This window comes from Motacilla alba, chromosome 4 (assembly GCF_015832195.1).
Source record: "Motacilla alba alba isolate MOTALB_02 chromosome 4, Motacilla_alba_V1.0_pri, whole genome shotgun sequence".
Lineage (NCBI taxonomy): Eukaryota > Metazoa > Chordata > Aves > Passeriformes > Motacillidae > Motacilla > Motacilla alba.
This window is the reverse complement of record NC_052019.1, coordinates 3,433,277-3,453,091: the sequence shown is the minus strand read 5'-3', so window position 1 is coordinate 3,453,091 and position 19,815 is coordinate 3,433,277.

The following is a 19,815-nucleotide window of genomic DNA, read 5'->3' as shown; positions in this document are numbered from 1 at the left end:
GCTGAAGGATATGAACTGGAATCTCATTTATCAAGTCTTGTGGTCTAAATTTTACTTTTCCTTCCATTTTCTGAGTTTGCTGTACTTTTTATTTCAACATTTTATTTCAACACTTTGGCTTGATGCTTTCTTTCTCAAGTTTGAGTCCTTGATTCAGACAGGTTAAGCAGTCCAGCACACATTGAAGAAAACTGGCAGTACTCCAGAAATCCTTAGAGTATTGCAATATGAGGTGGAATATTGCAGGCAAACTGGAGAACCCACAGTGTAAAACCCTCAGAAGTCTTTAATGACTATGAAATAGATTCAATAATCTGGTCAGAGGAGATGCTTCCTCCAAACATCCTTTTCTGTCACTTGGTTGGTTTTGTCACTTCTTAGGACACCTAAATCTAAGTTTGAATGTTGACAATTATTTTGAAAGTGTTTCAGCCCCTGAGCTGAGAGTTTACAGGAATGTGTTGCACATGTTAATTATATTTTTTAAAAAATCTCAGAATTCGACTTCTATCAGTTCATCTTTTGGACAGTGGCCAACACCATAACATGTGCAGCAGGAGACGGGAAAATTAGATTTTCTATTTATCTATATTCCGTTGTTTATTTCAATGTTGCCCTCACAGTTTGTTTTTTCCTGAATCCTTTCTCTTCACAATAAATTAATTCACATTAGATGACAGTGCTCAAGATGTCTGCACACCTCTGACTTAGGCCATGGCTTTATAATATTCCCAGCCTTAAAACCTTTACCCTCTCTGAATACATCTTGGCATTTTGTTTGCTTCTTGATCCCTGCTGTGCACTGAGCAGATGTTTTCATGGAGTGGTCTTCAGTGACAGCAAGATCTTTTTCTTGAATAATTACAGTTAATTTATAACTCAGCTATGCATATGAGCAGCTGAATTGTCCTTTCCAGCATGTGTCTCCTCAAATTTGTCTGTAGTGAACTTCATCTGTCATGAATGTTCTGCAGAGAGTTCAGTCTGGCCATCTAGAATTCTCCAAAGTCTTATTTAGTCTTGGCCAATCTAAATTATGTCACATAAACCACATTTTTCCTGGAATAATAAAAAAAAAAAAAAAAAAAGTAAAAAAAAAGAAAAGTAATTGCTGCTGAAGGCCTTGTTCCAGATTATTCACAATATCTGTTGATATTTGTCTCAGCTTCTGCCTGGACTTTGCAAGATATTTTTCATGTCAAAAAGAAAGTCGGAGCCATTCCCCAAGGAGTTCAGTTTTGAGGCAAGGAATCCACAGTATGCCTGAAATATGGTGGTCATTAACTACACCTTGATAAAATAAAATAGTTTTTTAAAGCATAACTATATAATTTTTGATGACTTTTGGTAAAAAAACCCCAACTGTTCACAGGTACACTTCAGGTTACTCAGTGTCCCTGTAGGAGCATTACAGGGCTTCATTCTTTTGTGGATTCCTTTGACAATTATCCATGAAATGTGACTATCAAATCTCACCCTTTTTTATCTTTTTACCAGTTTTTAACCCCAGGCAGAACCTCACTCCATGATAGATGACTTTCTTAAGCAGCTTTTTGTAAGGAATGCTGTTAAAAGCTTTTTAATAAATAATGTTAACTGCTTCTCCTCTCACCACTACTTTAACAACATCCTCAGGCTCAGACCCAGCAGTCAATCCCTATTTAGCAGAACATTTTGTCACGAGCTAAAAACTAAACACACATCCCAGAGTTTGGTGGAGAAGTATTGCATTTGTGGGGTTTCTAGACGAAGGAAGGAATGATGAATCTGACTCCATGTTCTCAGAAGGCTAATTTATTACTTTATGATACTATATTATATTAAAGAATACTAAACTAAACTATACTAAAGAATACAGAAAGGATACTTACTTAATGCTAAAAAGATAATAATGAAAACTCGTGACTCTTTCCAGAGCCTCGACACAGCTTGGTCCCAGTTGGCCAATGAGTCAAAACAATTCACATGAAACCCAATGAAACAACCACCTGTTGGTAAACAATGTCTAAACACATTCAAAAGCAGCAAAACACAGGAGAAGCAAATCAGATAACTATTGTTTTCCTTTTTCTCTGAGGCTTCTCAGCTTCCCAGGAAAAGAATCCCGGGAAAAGAGATTTTTCCAGAAAATATGACTGTGGCAGAGGAGAGCTGGATTTAACCGTGTTTCCAGCTTTGCTGGTCATTTGCAGAGCAGATTAAGCTGAGCAGGGACTTGGACATCCAAAGTATTCTTTATAATATTATCTTATCTTAATCTCTCAGCCTTCTGCCTTCATCCTTTTTTTTCATTCCAACCACCTGCTGTGTGTGTAATCCAGGGATTGGAATTCTCCTGGGATGCTGACCACTCTGCTTTGTAACCTGCCTGCCTGACCCTTTGTACAAGGAAACACCCAGCCCCACTTGGTTTCCTAGATAAATGTTGTAGATGAGTATAGTAAAGTAGTAGTAGCCTTTCCAGTAGTTTGGAATGTCAGAGAACTTTCCTGGGTGCTTGAGTGCTGTTTGGGAGTGTAACATTGGCAGGCTGAGAGAGATGGGGCCGTTCAGCCTGGAGAAGAGAATATTCCAGGGAGACTTTCCAGAACCTAAAAAGATTCCAAAAGAGCTGGAGAGGGACTTTGGACAAGGGATGGAGGGACAGACTGGACACAGGGAATGGCTTCCCACTGGCAGAGGACAGGGATGGATGGGATATTGGGAAGGAATTGTTCCCTGTGAGGATGATGAGGCCCTGGCACAGGCTGCCCAGAGAAGCTGTGGCTGCCCCTGGAGCCCTGGAAGTGCCTAAGGCTGAGTTGGACAGGGCTTGGAGCAACCTGGGACAGTGGAAGGTGTCCCTGGTCAGGGCAGGAGCTGTAAGTAGATGATCTCTGATGTCTCTTCTTCTGGGATTCTGTGAATATCCTCATGGAACTGAGATTACCACATTCCAGCCTCGCATAGCCCTGCTGGAGAAGTGACCATCCATTTTGCCTGGAAGCAAGATGGAAAATGTTCATTTTTCTGCAGCTAATTCCCAGCAAGAGGAGGTTTCAATGTGTCACTTGTGCCTGCAAGTCTAACATTCATGGCAGCCCACAGAGCACCCAAACAGCTTTTAGCTGCAGTTCTGTTTTCTTCCTTCTTTGCTCAATTTATGCCAGACCAATATTCTGCAAAGTATTTCAGTATCTGGCAGCACAGAAGATTGATGTAGATCAGGCTTCTCAGTTTCCCCCCTCACCAACTTGGCAATGACAGCCAAAGAGAAGAGCCTTTTACGGCACTGAATGAAGAATAAATCTATACAAATTTAATTAACCTCTGCAGAGCTTATTGAATCTTAACCAAGTTTAGTCACAGTTCTGTAAGTTTGGAAGTGCTTGGCATATTTTTGACTCTTGTACAATAGTTTGAGCTGGCTATATATACAAATCAAATTTGTAAAATGAAATAATAGTTTGTCTTATTTGGGTTTACTGGTGTAGGAATTGCCACCTATATATACAAGCAAAAAACCACTTCTGCTATAAATAAAGCTTTTATTTATTTCTCTGGAATTCAGATAACTAAAAATGAGGAATGCCAAAATTAACTGAGGTGACATGAATCAATGTATGGGAAAAAAATAGCAACATTCTTTATTTTTTCTCTGATTGGGCTTAACATGGCTGGTGCTCTTTGGGTCCCAAAGATGTCAATGTGAGTTATGTCAGCTCATGCTGAAAGAGTGGATTGAAAATGAGTTGTCTGGATTAATCCACTCCACCTCCTCTGTTTCAAGAGGATTGAGTTAAAAATTTTATTCCATCACAAAGAACCCTTCAGTGCTACCTCTGTAATTTATTGTTGTTCAAGGCTGTCACTCCTCCACCTCGGGGTCACTGACCAAGGTTCCACTGCACAAAGCAGGGTGGGCAGGAGGTGTTTTGGCATTGAAGGATGGGCTCAGAGTTGAAGGAGGGAATTGTGTTGGAGGGAATTCTGAGGAGGGAAAGAAACCGTGCTGGAATTGGCAGCAAGGCTTTGCTGAAAAGCTGAGGGAAGCCAGGAGGCAGCTCCTTGCAGTAAGGACACACAGATAGGCACAAATAACCAGAACCTTCTTTTACACACACAATCTGATCCCTTGCCCAAGCTCTAAGTGAAATGCAACTACTTCTGCTGCATTGGTGACTCTTTCTAACAAAGGGGAAAGGAGTTCTTGCGCCTGCTGTTCTTCCTCTGCGCTTAAATCCTTGTCCAGGTGTTTTTGTCCTGTCACCATGATATTTTATGAAAATCCCTTTGCCAGGATTTTTTCTCCTGAGAAGCTGAGAACCCTCAGAGGAAAAGAAAAACAATAATTATCTGCTGCTGTGGAACGCAACAGGTGCATCTTTGATTGGTCCATGTGAGTTGTTTCTACTTAATAACCAGTGACAGTCCAGCTGTGTCGGACCCTCTGGTCAGTCACAAGCTTTTGTTATCATTCCATTCTATTCCTTTCCAGCCTTCTGATGAATCCTTTCTCTCTATTCTTTTTGTATAGTTTTAGTATAGCATTTTTAATATAATATATATCATAATATAATAAATCAGCCTTCTGAAACATGGAGTCGAGATTCTCGTCTCTTCCCTTGTTGGGATTGCCTGCAAAAATCCCACATTGTCCTTTCCTAGAAGCCCACAAGAAGACTCTTCTCCTTTCCTGCCATGCTTTAAAGAAGTCTCCATGAGGAAGCCACGTGTGACAAAAAGCCAGAGCTTTAAACAGGATCTCAGGTGGATGCTTCGTCTGGTGTCCTTGGTGCCAGCCCATAGTCTGGGGCCAAAAGAGGGATTTCCATGGAATAAGAGTGCAGGAACCACAGAGGGGATCCATCAGCCATTGCCCATCCAGTGTTGTCATCCCAAGGGGAAAAACAAGGTTCTTTCCCATTAAAAAACACTTTAAAAACATCATTGTCCCTCCTCAGGAGTTTAAGAGAACAGAGTATTTATATGTTTGAAGGTGGTCTGAGTGGACAAACCCCTGAATGAAAATCTGGCCCTGAGGGTCTCATGCCCAGTTTCTGGATCTGCTGCCCACCTTCCTCATCTGCCTCTCCGCTCTCATTGTGGATCTCTCTCAAACAATGTATTTATCTCTTTATCATTTTGCTTTTCTGCAGACATTTTAGCTCCTCTTACTGATTTCTATGAGTAAGATTTTAAGAGTGAAATAAGAATATGTATGAGCTGTTGGGTTTTCTTTTTCCAATTTTCACCATTAAAAATACTACATGTTCTATCCTTTTAAAATAATTCTCCTTTTTTTACCTTCCAGTACCTGAAAGGAGCTTACAAGAAAGCTGAAGGAAGACTTTCTATAAGGGCATGGGATGACAGGACAACAGGGAATGACTGCAAACTGAAAGAGTAGATTTGGATGGGATATTGGGCAGAAATTGTCCCTGTGAGGGTGGGCAGGCCCTGGCACAGGGTGCCCAGAGAAGCTGTGGCTGCCCCTGGATCCCTGGAAGTGCCCGAGGCCAGGCTGGACAGAGTTTGGGGCAGCCTGAGGTAGTGGAAGGTGTCCCTGCCCAAGGCAGAGGGTGAAACAAGATGATCTCTAAGGTCTTTTCCAACAGAAACCATTCCATGGTTCTGTGTTTCCATGCTTTTTACAAAGATTCATCATAACTTTACTATTTTTAAAAATCAAATAAAAAGCATATTATTTTGCCATTCATGAACTCACTTGTTTTCTCCAAGACGTGGGATGTAAGCTCAGAATGTCTAAAAGCCCTTGTAAATCTCCAGAGTAAATATCATGGTCAAAAAGTTCATTTCTTTGCCACGCTGTGACTTTCTTCCATATAGTGAAAGGTCAAATGTGCAGCAGATTTACTGAGGCCAGGACAATATCCTCATAAATTTTGCCTCCCTCCTGTAAAGAGTCAGATACTTGCCTTATTTTTCTATTTTTCACACCTCCATAAAAATATATAAATGTCCTAAAAGACAGGTAGACTTTATGTCCCCTAATTAATAATATCCTTAAAAATAGAAACAAAAGCAACCCCACAACACTTTGAAAGGGAAGCACTTCACTGCACATGTTTGTCTCGCTGCAGAGGCAGAAGAAGAAATGTGATTAATAATGATGATATGATGCTCTGTGTGGAAGGCATTCAGATGTTGTGGAGATGATCTTGACATTGATATAAAAGACTCCAAAGCAGAAGAAAAGTGATCTTGGACTAGTCCCAAAATTTCAAGTCTACTTGTGAAGCACAGATAACAATTTCTCACTCTTCTAACTTTAAAATACTGATTTCTGGGGCTGCTGCTCACATCACACAGAGTTCTTCTTCTCTGTCTGATCAGAAATGGATGACTTTCAGTGCTGAAATATCTTCTTCCAGATCCTCAGCTGGCAGAAGCCATCCATTGTCCATTACACACCTCTTCGCACCAGCTGAGCTTCTGACCACAGATGTCTTTCCTGGCAGTGAGCAGGAAATGAGCATTCAAGTGAAGCAGTAAGAGCTCTCTATTAATTATTCATGAGAAGGAGAAGAAGAAGAAAGAAGAAGAAAAAGAAGAATAAAAAGAAGAAAAAGAAGGAGAAGGGGAAGAAGAAGAAGTAGACGAAGGAGAAGAAAAAGAAAGCAAAGAAGAAGAAGAAAATAAGAAGAAGAAAAAAAGAAGGAGAAGAAGAAGAAGAAAAAGGAGAAGAAGAAGAAAAGAAGAAAAAGAAGAAGGAAAAAAAGAAGAACAAAAAGGAGAAGGAAAAAAAGAAGAAGAAGAAAAAGAAGGAGAAGAAGAAGAAAAGAAGAAGAAGGAAAAGGAGAAAAAGAAGAAGAAGAAAGAGAAGGAGAAGAAGGAGAAGAATAATAATAATAAGAAGAAAAAGACCAAAAAGAAAGAAAAGAAAAAGACAAAAAGAAGAAGAAAGGGAATAAGAAAAAAAGAAGGAAAAATAAAAATAAAATAAAAAGAAAAAAAAGAAAAGGAAAAAGAAAAAAAGAAAAAGAGAAAAAGAAAAAGAAAAAGAAAAAGAAAAAGAAAAAGAAAAAGAAAAAGAAAAAGAAAAAGAAAAAGAAAAAGAAAAAGAAAAAGAAAAAGAAAGCTACATTGTCCTAGTCACAGAATATCTTAACTTTTGGATACCTGTATGGCACAGGGAGGCAGGAGTGTCCACACTTGCAGTGCTGCATTACTCCTGATTAGGGGAAACAGATTCAGCATGCTCAGAGCCTTTGGTTACTCATTTTTCATTCCACATGTGCACTCATGTGCTTCACTCACCCTTAGTCCAGCTGGAAAGGCTGTGGAGAGAGGAGAAATCCAAGCTGATGTTTGAAAACCCTTTAATGTAGAATAAGGTAAACCAGTGTTTTCTGTATTGGAGGACAACACAGGTTACATGTCATAGCTTGGGACCAAGAGAATGTCTGTAATGGAGCTGGACATCTTTGCTTTGCAATGACAAAATTCCTCCACTTGCTTATAAACTCTTTGTGTCATTAGATACGTGATTTTCAGCTTGCATGGAAACACTACTGCTCATGGTGCATCCAAATGAAACAAGATCTCAGGCAAGAAAAATTCCTTCTTTAGACCAAATGGAGAAAAAGACTCAAAAACTTCACATGATTTTGTGTAAAATAATTCCGTGGCTGCTTGAAGCCAGTCAGAGATTTCAAAAGTCAGAAGGAACTGAGAGGGAAAACCACTAGAAGTTAAAGTGCAGGTGAGGAAGGCATGAAAATGCAATTTATCACCTGCTTATGATATATTTGCATATATTTCTCATTTTTTCCAGCAAAACATCATCAGCCTTCACAGTAGCTCAATGCACCAGGATTCGGGATGCTGGTACTTCTCAATAAATCAAATATAGACACAAATTTTGCAGCAATAGTCATTACTCTGGGCTATTGTGCAAATAGGTTTGAATGGATCTTTTAAAATTCCACTTAAAACACTGCCAGGAAATGAGGAATGTGCGATCTGGTCGCAGGAAGAGCTGGGGAAAGGAAAATATATTATCCAAATGCGCATTTAGCTCAGAAGGGGCACAGAATACTCCTAACCCTTGTGAGCAATACCACGAGATTAACTCACTGCAGGCTGTCAAGGGCTTGTCAATGGATAATGTTTAATTATATATATCTTTTGTTATAATTACACCTCGTTAGAAGCTTGGCTTGTTCCATTGTCAAGGCATGCTAATAATTGCCATTTCTAGATAAACCACAACCAAATACAAAATACCTATTAGGATGATTATCTTTATAAGTAGAAAAGAATTAAGCTCAAATTAGGTTTGTTTCTTTTTTTTAAGGGTGCTAATTATTTAATTTTCCTCTGCCTACTTTACCAAGGTTTTGCTGAGGATAAACATATTTTCTATCCTGGCTCTTTGCCAACAAAAGGAACAAGATGGAGAGTAAAGGGGGAGAGAACCTTGGTCATTGCTTTGTAGCCTTCATTGCATAAAGGCATATTAATTATCTATTCCTCAGGTAGGAAAAAGGATCATTCCTAAGAAAAAGGATTGCCACACCTGGTGACACAGATCCAGTATAACCACTGCTGTTAGCTAGCTCCCATTAATAACTACAGGATTCCTGTCTGAGCCTAATTAATTTAATTTTCCATATGTTGTAACTCTTCCCAATTTCCTTTGTTACTCGAAGTGCCATAACTTGGTATCCATAGGTTGTTTTCTAATGCTTCTTAGTCATTTTTTAAAGAAGAAAGGCACTTTTACTCTTAGATTCTTAATTTACATCTCCATCACAAGTAAGTGATGGAGAGAGGCTGATCCTCCTGCTCTGTGACCTCTGGAAACAGTTTTAGTAGAAAAAAGTAAAATTTCCATTTACAAAGTGGAATATTATTATTCAGTACTCTTTTTTTTTATAGTATGGGAACCCTTCAAGTGTGTTAGGTCTTATGTAAGGTCACAGACACTCATCAGGTCCTCAGTGGAAGCTATTTAAACATTCCATTTTTCTTGGGTTTTTGCTTCATAGGAATTGCACAATTTGGCACCAGATATAGACCTGATCCTTTTTCTAGCTGGAATTCTCATCAGAAAGTCCCTCACACCTGTCCAAATGCTACTGAGAGCCTAAAATAGAAGCACTGAGGTCACACCAGTTCTGCACGCTGAGAGGAATGGGTGGGAACTTCAAGGAAATGGGAATGAAAAGAAATTTGTCAGTATTGTGGTGGCTACCAGTGGGAACTCTGCCTGTCAGCAGGGCATCACAATGAAAAAAAAAAACCAAAACCCTCAAAAGACACCTCACCATATGTGGGTTTTTCTAAGCCAGGTCCTTACAGAGGGGTCATGGATGAAGGAGTGGCAACGAGCAACGGCAACGTTTTGGCTTCATCACTGGAGTTTTTGGAATGATTTGCTGCATAATTTTTAAAAGGTAGCAAGGTGCAGCTCCTCCACTTGTCTGGAGCTTTTCCAGTGGTAGGATGGTGCCTGGAAACCAGCAGTGCTGAGTGACTGGAAGCCACCAGCTCAACACTCTGATGGGGACAAGGGACAGCTTGCAGCAAAGCCTCAGGTGGGGTGATTGCATGGCTCTTGTGTGGGGTTTAAATAGATGGAATATAAATGGGAAGTAGGCCACAGCAGGTGTAAGGTGGGACAGAAGAAGAAGGAATGATGCCTGAGGTTTATTTTAATTGGATCCTCCCTGATTGCTTCCTTAGCAGAATGTTGGACATGAAGAAATAAGCTCAGTCTCTGTAGAAATGTTGGGAGACCCAAGTGAGGGGGGGTGGCAGAAGAGGGAGGGATCTCAGACTTGGTCAAACCCATCCCTGTTGTATTTCTCCCCTCCTTTGCGTTCTGTAAAAGCACACTCTGGTTTTCCATGGGAAAAATTCCCTACATTCAGGCCCCAAATTCATAGAAATGAAGATGTAGCTGCGATTTGCAGAACATCTTGTCCTTTAACAATCAGATTTGATGATCTTAAAGGTCTTTTCCAACCTTAATCCATGACTCCGTGATGCTGACGCCACAATACAACAGGGCAGCTCTTGTGTCTCAGGTCTTGGAGTGCCTTTGCTGTCCTTCCCTGAGTTCTGCAACATCAAAACCTTGTTTACCAGGAAGCAGAATATCAGGAAGTGATAGAGCAGGACAAACCCTCAGGAGGCTGGAGAGCAGCAGGATAAATTTGGGGGCAGCATGGGCCTGCTTTGCCAACAAACAGCCACTTTTTATGAGCCAGTCCTATTAAATAATGATGACTCACTCTCCAGACAGTAATTTATTTATATGCCTTCTTTAATGGTTTGCAAATCACTGCTTTAAAAAATGTCCAGCTGGAAGACAGGGAGGCTTGGGAGACAGGGAATCAGCTTGATAGAGAATCTGATTAAATAAAAATGACATGGAATTTGACAGAAAGGACACGTGGTTGGAAATAAAAAACATAACCATCCCCCAAGCAGAAATGCAGCCTCATTGCTGGGACTGGTTGCTGTAGCTTGAGATTCCAGGTTTTTACTGGATCCAGCAAGAAAAAAACATTGAGGAAGATGGGAGGAGGAAATGAGACGTTGGCTGATATTTAGTGACAGCATTTCTTCCAGTCTGAAACATTGATGAGCTCACATTTTTTTCAGGCCAGAGGGGATTACTTTGATATCATAGTCTGAATTAAAAAACACAAAAAGAAATGCTATGCCTTGTAAGAACAGACCAGCAGAACCAGTAAGAGACAGAAGATACTTTAAAATTATAATTAATATTGGAAAAATGGGTATAGTTCACACACAGAAAATTAGTATATCAACCACAGGGGAGGTTTCAGTGCAGGTTGTAGCAGGTGTAACAGCCAGGGCTTGGTATCTGGACTGGCAGCAAGGTAAGGACAAGTGGAACAGATAAGGCTAAAATTCCTGTTTGATTTCTAATTCTTCCACCAAGGATGTCTGTGTGCCTTGAGTGCCCCAGGAGTGTGTGGAGGGTAATGCCCTCGCCATAAAGTCCATTCAGTGTCATGGGTACTGATGCTTTAAGTTTTAGCTTTCATATTTTTCAGATTCTATGCTGCCTTGTTGTGGAGCTCTGAGCTTCATATTAAGTGTTAGCAAGTTCTCATCATGGAGTCATTAGACAAAACAATCCTTTTCCAACTTGAGAAACAAGGACAGCCATTACAAGCTTCAGGCCCAAAGAGCACAAACAACTGTGAATGGAAGAGAGCAGACAGGGAGGATGGGACTTCATAACCTGAAGTTATAATTGGACGATTAACTCCAATATGTGAATGGAGCAGAACCTATAAAAGTCCATTTTGTGACCATTTTGGGTCCATCTTGGGTGTAGCCCTGGCTGGGCTCTTGTGCTGCCCAAGGTGCATCCATTGAGGTCTTTTAATAAATCCTACTTTATTTAACTCTGTTTAGTCTTTGTTCCAGATCAGCTTCTCAAGGCATCAGTACAAACTGCTTTATAGAGGGCCAAAGTGGGGATTACCAAGGGTCTGACTCAGTTTTAAAGATGATGGAACTGAGTTTTAAACATATTAATGGTGTGCATTTTAAAATCCCCTCCTTAAATGAAAATAAAATCTAAGCATTTTAGGTCATGCTCTCTGCCACTGTCCCAGGCAGCTCCACCATTCCCCTCCTGCCTGTAACTTCCTGGACATTTCTGCAGCAGCTGTGCAGCCTGGAACAGCTCAGCTCCTCTTGGCATTTTGCTTTGAGATGATTATTAGCTGTAATAGAACCTGGGCTTTTTTACACTACTTCCATATCTGAGCACCTGCCTTAATCTGTGCCTAGGTGCACAACCTGCATTCTGAGCTACTCTCCCTGTCTGGAGCTGGTGCTTAAAGCCCTCATGGGAATTTTATTGTTTGCTGGACAGCAGGAACTTGGCCAACTCCCTTAGAATCCTAGATTACCTTAGACTGGAAAATACTTTTAAGAACATAGAGCTCAATTTTCACCCAGCACTGCCGAAGCCACCACTAACCCCTGTCCCCAAGTGCCACATCCACATGGCTTTTACATACCTCCAAGGGTAGGAACTCCACCATTGCCCTGGGCTGCCTGTGCTGAGGCTGGACAATCCTTTCTGTGAAGAAATTTTCCGTATGTTTTCCCTGGCAAAACTTGAGGCTAAATACTGTTGCTTGTTACTTGGGAGAAGAGACTCCTTGTTATGATCTCATGTCAGGGAGTTGCAGAGAGCCACGAGGGGCTCTCTGGTCCTCCTTTTCTCCAGGCTGAGCCCCTTTCCCAGCTACCTCAGCTGCTCCTCACTCTCTTTAGAGGATAAATTACAGTTGTTCTGGCAACCTGGCCAAACACCAGGACTGCCTATTGCCCCTCTTTAGAGGGGGCAGATGTTTCACTTCAGATTTAAACAGAGCCAAGGCCCTGCCTGGGGGTGGGTGCAGCCAGCCCCAGCCTGCCCTGCCCAAGCTCTCAGCTGGCTGGACATGAGCCAGCCCCTGTCAGGAAACCACAGAGCTCCAGGCCATGCATGGCTGTTCTCCTGCAGGAGCACTAATGCACTAATGTGGTTATGCAACTTCTGGTGGGGAGCAGTGAGAGGAGCTCAGGCCCTGGTGCGTGTTGACATCACCACAGTTTCTCCTCCAGTGTTCACATTTTGATGTTTCTCTTAATCTGGGGTTTCCAGAAAGCTCCTGAGGTGCTTCAGTCTGAGAAATCTGAACCCCTGTGTTTTGTCCCCCTCCCAGCCACTGACAATGAAATCCCTCGCCTTGGTTGACATTCTCTGCATGTTCATTTTTTTGGGGGTACCCTGAGCTCCTCTGAAGACTCAGAGGTCCTTTCACGGGAAGCCAAATGCAAATGGAAAGAATGACTCATTATTAGCAGAATTCTCCTAATTCCAGGATATTAAAGGAGCACAGACTGCTGTAATTTCCACAAATTAATGTCTTCCATGTTCTTTCACTTGTCGGGAGAACAGGGTAACACATCAGCTAATAAACATTTTTTGATGGATCCAGAGGCACAAAATCAATTGATGCTCTGGATCTGGGCCACAACCTGCTTCCAGGTGACCACCTTGTCCATGGGTAAGTGGTTGTCCTGATGGAAATCATTGCCTATCTTTGCCTTTGCAAAACTTGCCACCTTATCTCAGGAAGCTGTGTGCTTTTAAGTGTAAAATGAATGCTCCTCTGGAATTAGCTATTGCTCTCCATTGGCTATAGAAGGGGCACAGGTACTTGGCTTTTACTAAACACCTGCCCTAAATATCTGTGAAGTGACTTTGAGCTTTAAATTTTGGCAGGCATTGGTGATTTTTGCTGCTGGACACAGATATGACACCGGGCTCTGGTGTGCCACTGATTTCAGGCTTTTTAAAATTACCATTAACATTTGATTAAATACTGTTGCTTCCAAAAATAATTACATCAAAATTAGGAGGAAATCAGAATCCAATGATCTTCTAACATCAGTTCTTTGCTCCTGTGAGTCTAAGCCTGTGGTTATTTGTGCTGAGTTTTTGCTGTGAATTTCAGGGACAGAGAAGCATCCACTGTGGAAAATGCTGTGTAAAACCTGTTCTACACATTGGCTAAGTCAGATCTCTGCCAGGTCTGTTTTTCTTCCATGCAGTGATCTATCCCAGACCTCAGCATAACTCGATTAATGCTGCATTTCTTCTTAACGTTTCCATCAGCAATTCACATCAGTTGGCTGCAAAGTGTTCCATCAATAAATCCTCACCCAATTCCTGCTTTATTAAGTAGAGAAACATCTGGATTTGGGGCTCAGGTGTATGTTTCAGCCCCCACCTATGGAAGGCAGGGCAGTGTGTGGAGGCACAGCACCATCAGGAAGGGCTGCGTGGTGGGATTCCCCTGGGAGATCTGGGATAATGCTGATGACAGCGCCCTTGGAAAGTGCCTGGATGGAGATGGGCGTTTGTGGAGGGGCTGGCTCCTGCCTGCTGCCTTTTTGTGCAGATCCACACACCCAGAACCACACAGGGCCCAAAAACCAGTGACCTTTCAAAGTGCAATCCAGTCTCTCTCATACAATTATTGCACTGGGTGCTGCTATCCTCAATTTGTCTGCTTCTCTGCCTGCTCCTATCTTTTTATTTTCCCCCTGCTGTTCTTCTCTGTGCCTGTATGGCTGTGGAGAGCATTCAGTTCCACTTAGTTGTGATTTCAGGGAAATCCTTCTTGACATGCAGAAGCAGCGTGGTTGGGGATTTTGTTCCCTGTCCTTTTTCTGAAGTGCTTGCGTTCCCTTGCACGCTGCTCTGTTGACTGTACACAGGCTTTGCTCCTCAAGACACAGCAAGGAATATTGTTTTGGTCTCCAGACACTTTGCAATGTCACAAGCTCTTTGTGCAACACATTTAAAATTTAGCAGTGAGAAAAATGAGGATAAGTGTAGGATGGACTATGCAACGCAGCAACGAGTTCCGGTGATTTTCCATCTTAAATATGAGCTTCAGTATAACTTAATTATTATTTTTCTATTCTTTCCCCTTAGCTCCAGATTTCATATCAACATCACAGCACCACTCCGTTCCTGCTTGCTGAGACAGCTTTCATTTGGGGTCAGAGTCAGGAATTCAGTGATTTTTTCCTGCATAAAAACACAATGAAGAGGGAATTGCAGTTCTTCAGCCTTGGCTCTTTTTCCAAGGCTCTCTTCTAGATTTTTTCTCAAGAAACTTACACTTGAGGAATCTGATGCATATCTGCTAGTACGTTCTTGGCATATGTCTTAAAATTTAAACAAGATATGTAGATTTTAAAAATGGCTTATTGATAAATTAAATTATCTCTTCCACTGGAATGAGCTGTTTTTAAAAAGTAGAAATTAGACTGTGGAACCTGATGTGGTGGAAAATGGTCAAGGCAAGACCTGAGTTATAAAAATTCCACTGTATCAGCACAAAATGTTGCTGCTGCTGAGAAGGTATTCTTGACCTGATATTGATAATTGCTGCAACATTCATCAGAAATTTATCTTCCCTTCTCTCCCTCCAAGCAAATTAAAGTATTATTTTCATCTACATCCATGGAACTGGTTGGTTTTTTTTTTTCACTTTGATAGATATTTTTTCACTGCTCTTGACTCTGTTTAAACAAAGCCTAATAAAACCCTGAACAGCTGTAAATTCTTTAATTTATCAGTTTACTTTCTCACTTTCAGTCCCTGCCTTCATCTTCAGCTTCCTCATTATATACCTGTAGTCTTCTGTGTGTAAAACTTGGTTTAAAAATATGCAGTTCCAGGCAGAAGGATTAGGACACTTTTACCCTCATTCTACCAGTCCAGCCCTCATCTTGGGCACAGTGACAGCTCCAGCATTTGGAAAGGGTCTTTTCCTGATTTTTTTTTTTTTGTATTCTCAGTTATCATATAACTGAGAGGACAGAAAGGACACAAAACTCTATGGAAAAACAGAACAGAAGGTGATTTCTGAGATTTCACAATCCATTTAATCTTGTTAGGAAAAAATAATATTATTTCTTTTTATAAAATAATATAAATTGGTTTGATTGGGAGATAAGACAGAAGCCTCAGCAGGTTTATGTTGCTGTGATAATCTGAAGCTTTTCAGCATTGTGGGATGTTTCTCCAATAGACAACCAATAAGTTTTTGGCAAATCACAGAATCCTTAAGGTTGGAGAAGATCCTGAAGATCATCAAGTCCAGCCTTTGACCAAGCACCATTCCTCCCACTAAACCCTATTGTGAAGTGCCACACCTACTCACTTTTTAGTCACCCCCAGGGATGGTGACTCCACCACTGCCCTGGGCAGCCTGTGCCAGGGCTTGGCCACTCTTATAGTGTATAATTTTTTTTTCTAATATCCAATCTGAACCTCCCCTGGCAGAACTTGAGAACATTTGAATTTGCCCTATGAAATGGCTCTTTAGGTGACATCCTATTAGGAGAAATTACTTTCTGTTCCCTGTTTGACCCACACTGGCTCTTCCTTATATTATGAATCAAGGTAGAATCTCTCTTTCCTCACTCACATCTCATTTTAATTTCTTTCTTCTAGCAAAAATGAATTAATATTTTTTTGTTTATATCTTTGTTGAACGGGCCTGGCTAGAAGTGTGTGCACAGCTCCAGATGAGAAAACAGCTGCTTTGGAAGGCACAATTAACATTTCCTGATGGCTCCTTGAAGCATTCAGCCTGAAGCCTCCAGAAGCACATTTGTCTTTTTGATGGCTTTGCCATGTCAGTGCCTCACAGCCATCCCCTGACTGACCAACACATCCTGTCATGTTTTCCTCTCAGCTGTTTGCACTGGAAAACTTGAAGCTTTGCTAGATTAATAGCTCCTAATCTCTAAATGTGTGACCTTATCACTTCAAAGTGTTAAATCTCATCCCATTTCTGTTATTCCATTCCCCATTCAATTATTTCAGTAGACTGAGTGCCTCTGTGTCAGTGATGCCTCTTGTCATCAGTTTAATTAGTATACTCTCAGTTTTGCCAAGTTTATTAGTGAAAGCATTATCAAGACCATTGTCAGCACCCAATACTTGTAATTATCCTCAGAAAATCACTTTTCTTCTTCAGCCCAGTCCACTGACATCCTCTTACTGCCTCTCATCCTCTTAGTTACCTTGCAGCTACAGTTCCTCCCTTGTTCTTCCACTGAACTTTCTCTGGAACAACTTATTAAAAATTTCACTTATATTTAAATGAGCTAATCTAACATCTGAACCAGCAGTTTCCAGGAGATGAGTGTCTGTGACAACAAAGAGCTCGTTTCCATATCAGTGACAAAGAAGGAAATGCTTTTCCCTTTGTGATATCAAGATTCCTAACTGGTGACATGTGCCACACAGAGTTCTATCCCCTTGGAAAGGCAGCTTTGAGTACGAGGTTGGATGACACATATCTAATCTCTGAGGTTCTTCGAAAGGAATTTCTTCCATGATAAAAAGAATCAGACTTGAGAGACAGGGAAAATAAGAGAGCTCCAATTCCTGGCTATGAGAACAGATTTCCAGATGGGCTGCACAGTCTCCAGCCTTTCCTGAGGCTGGACAAAGCCTTGTGTGACTTGGTCTGACCTCAGAGTTGATCTTGCTTTGAGCAGAGGCTCCTGATAGTCCTTCCAACCTGAATTTTCCTAGCACCCTGTGATCTCAGATATTATTTTACACTGTCTTTCTAAAAATGTTATCTGATCTCCAGGGTGTCCACAGCACCAGCAGAGAGAAAGACAGTTCTCCAAAGGCAAAGCTTCCTCTATAGAGACTCTCACTTAAAATTAATTGACCTCCACTGGGGTTTTTTGGATAGATATGTTTTCTTATTTGCAGAACTGAGAATGTGATGAAAAGGAAAGGTGTCTGAGTACCTGCTGTGGTTTTTACAGGAGGTTTGCTCATAGTTTTTTTTTTTTCTATTTTCCCCACTATAATTTGACATGAAAAGCTCCTTTCACTACTCTGCCTAGAATTGTTACTAAAAAGCTTTTTGCATGTACATGTTCAGAGAGCATAAAATAAAGTGGCCTGAATTGCTGGGAACAAACCTCAAACTCCTCACAGACACCCAGAACAAACCACCGTGTGCACATAACACACCACAGTGTCTGCCCTCCTTCCCAGCCTATAAACTCTGACATGGAGGGAAAACATGGAAAAATATCACCAGGGGATAGGGGGTTGCTGAGGCTGTGATTGCCTGGAGCTAAGGGCTGAAATTTCTTCATGAAACACTGAGACAACTTTTTTATTTTTTTTCCTTCTGTCCTGAGGGCAATATTTCACTCTGCAGCTCCTCAAAACAAAAGGCCAAGGAAATATTACAAGTCCCTCAGTGATTTTTTTGCCACACAAACCCATATAGCCCCCATGGTTTTATTCCATTTCCTTTAAAACACCAGCTACTAATGAATAACGGGCAGGTTGAATGTGTTTCATATATCGAATAGAAAATAACTAGAAGAACAAAATGCTTAGGCTGTAAAGCCAAATAAGTAAAACTCAGGAAATGCCACAGTTTAAGCTGCTCATGCAACTTGACCTTGACTTCGTTGTGGCTGGGCTCTGGGTTGCAGTTATTGCATTTTATTTTCCAGAGGCACATGTTGCAATTAAGCTGTTTCATTCTGCTTCTCTCTGCCCCCACTAAGAAGTCTCATATTTCCAAAAAAAGCTCTGCTTATTTTCACTTGGAGTCCTCAAGCCTTCTTGTCCCTCTTGTCCTCAACTTCTGTCCTTCCCCAAAAATGAAATAAAATTAAATAAATCAATCAACCAACCGATGGAAGTAGGGATAAAGTACCCCTTGCACTTTTTTTTGCTGTGAAATCAGGAGATCCAAGGCTGTTGCTTATTTCAATGTGGCCCTTGTGTGAGACAGCTGTGCTTGGAATTAAGTGGAAGGTGGCAGTAGAAATCTTTATATTGATACACAGGTCCTCTGGAAAAACAAAAAGCAGCATTCTCCATTGGAAAAAGCAGTGTTTTCCATTGGAAAAAATCAGTGTTCCATTTGAAAACAGCAGTGTTTTTCATTGGAAAAAAGCAGTGCTCTCCATTGCAAAAAAAAAGTGCTCTCCATTGCAAAAAAGCAGCGTTCTCCATTGCAAAAAAGCAGTGTTCTCCATTGGAAAAAAACAGTGCTCTCAATTGCAAAAAAACAGTGTTCTCCATTGGAAAAAAGCAGTGTTCTCCATTGGAAAAAAGCAGTGCTCTCTATTGGATTCCTGGGGTCTGGTGCTGCTGGGAGGGATTCAAAACTCCAGCAGTGGGTGCTGCTCTGGAGGCTGTGGTATAATATCTCCTGAGGTTGCAAAGGGTTTCTGACACTGAGAGAGATAGGAATGGAACGAGCCACTGAGTCACAGCCCAGCTCCTTTATTGAAGGACCATTCTGCCAATTTTCTCACATTCTTTCCCTTCTTCATTCCTACACAGAATGATAAAAACATAAAGCGATAGAAACATAAAGTTTGGATTGGATGGGAGCTGAAACACAATCCACTTCCAACCCCAGCCACAGGCAGCAACAGCTTCCACTATCCCAGGTTGCTCAGAGCTCTGTCCAACCTGGCCTTGGACACTTCCAGGGATGGGGAATCCACAAAACACTGGGATTACCCCAGGAATGGGCATGATACAAATGCACTGACAAATCATCTTACCCTTCTCATCAGCCAGTTTATGAACCTCTTGTGAAAGGACCTCTCATAGATTTTTGAAAACAACATTTCTCTCTCCATTAGTTTTCTTTCTTGGCCTTGTAAACACATATGGAGGGAATTAATTTTACACAGTTATTGTCTGTCAGTTACTACTTTATGCATCAAGAGGTTTATTTGGAAAATTAGGGTGCTGCTCCTTCAAGCATTAAGCAGATGTTCACTGCTCACAGTGAAGGCAGCCCCCTGAAATCCATTAAATTATTTGTGTGTGGGAGGCTAAACAAACCTGCCTGCATTTGCAGGAGCAGGGACCTCTTAGCTAAAAATGATGCCTGTTTTGGATGAAAGTCCAAGATTTCCAGTTAAGACAGCTGGTCCAGAACTTGTCATAGAGATACTGTTTGCTCTTTTTTTTTTTTTTTTTTTTTTTTCAGTGATCTCCTATTAACCCTGTAAAGGAAAAAGGGCAGCAGATAGACCTTGATGCAGAAATAGAAATGGTAATTTGTCTGTTTATGTTCATATAACCCCAGCATGTGGTGGCCCATCCTCCACAATGTTCTCCTTCCCCAATCTGATTAAAATTGACTGAGAAGAGAGCTATAAATATTTTTTTTTCTTGTTGGCATCACATATTAAAAGGTGACAGCTCTATCATATCATAGCAGCAAACCTTTGCCTGAT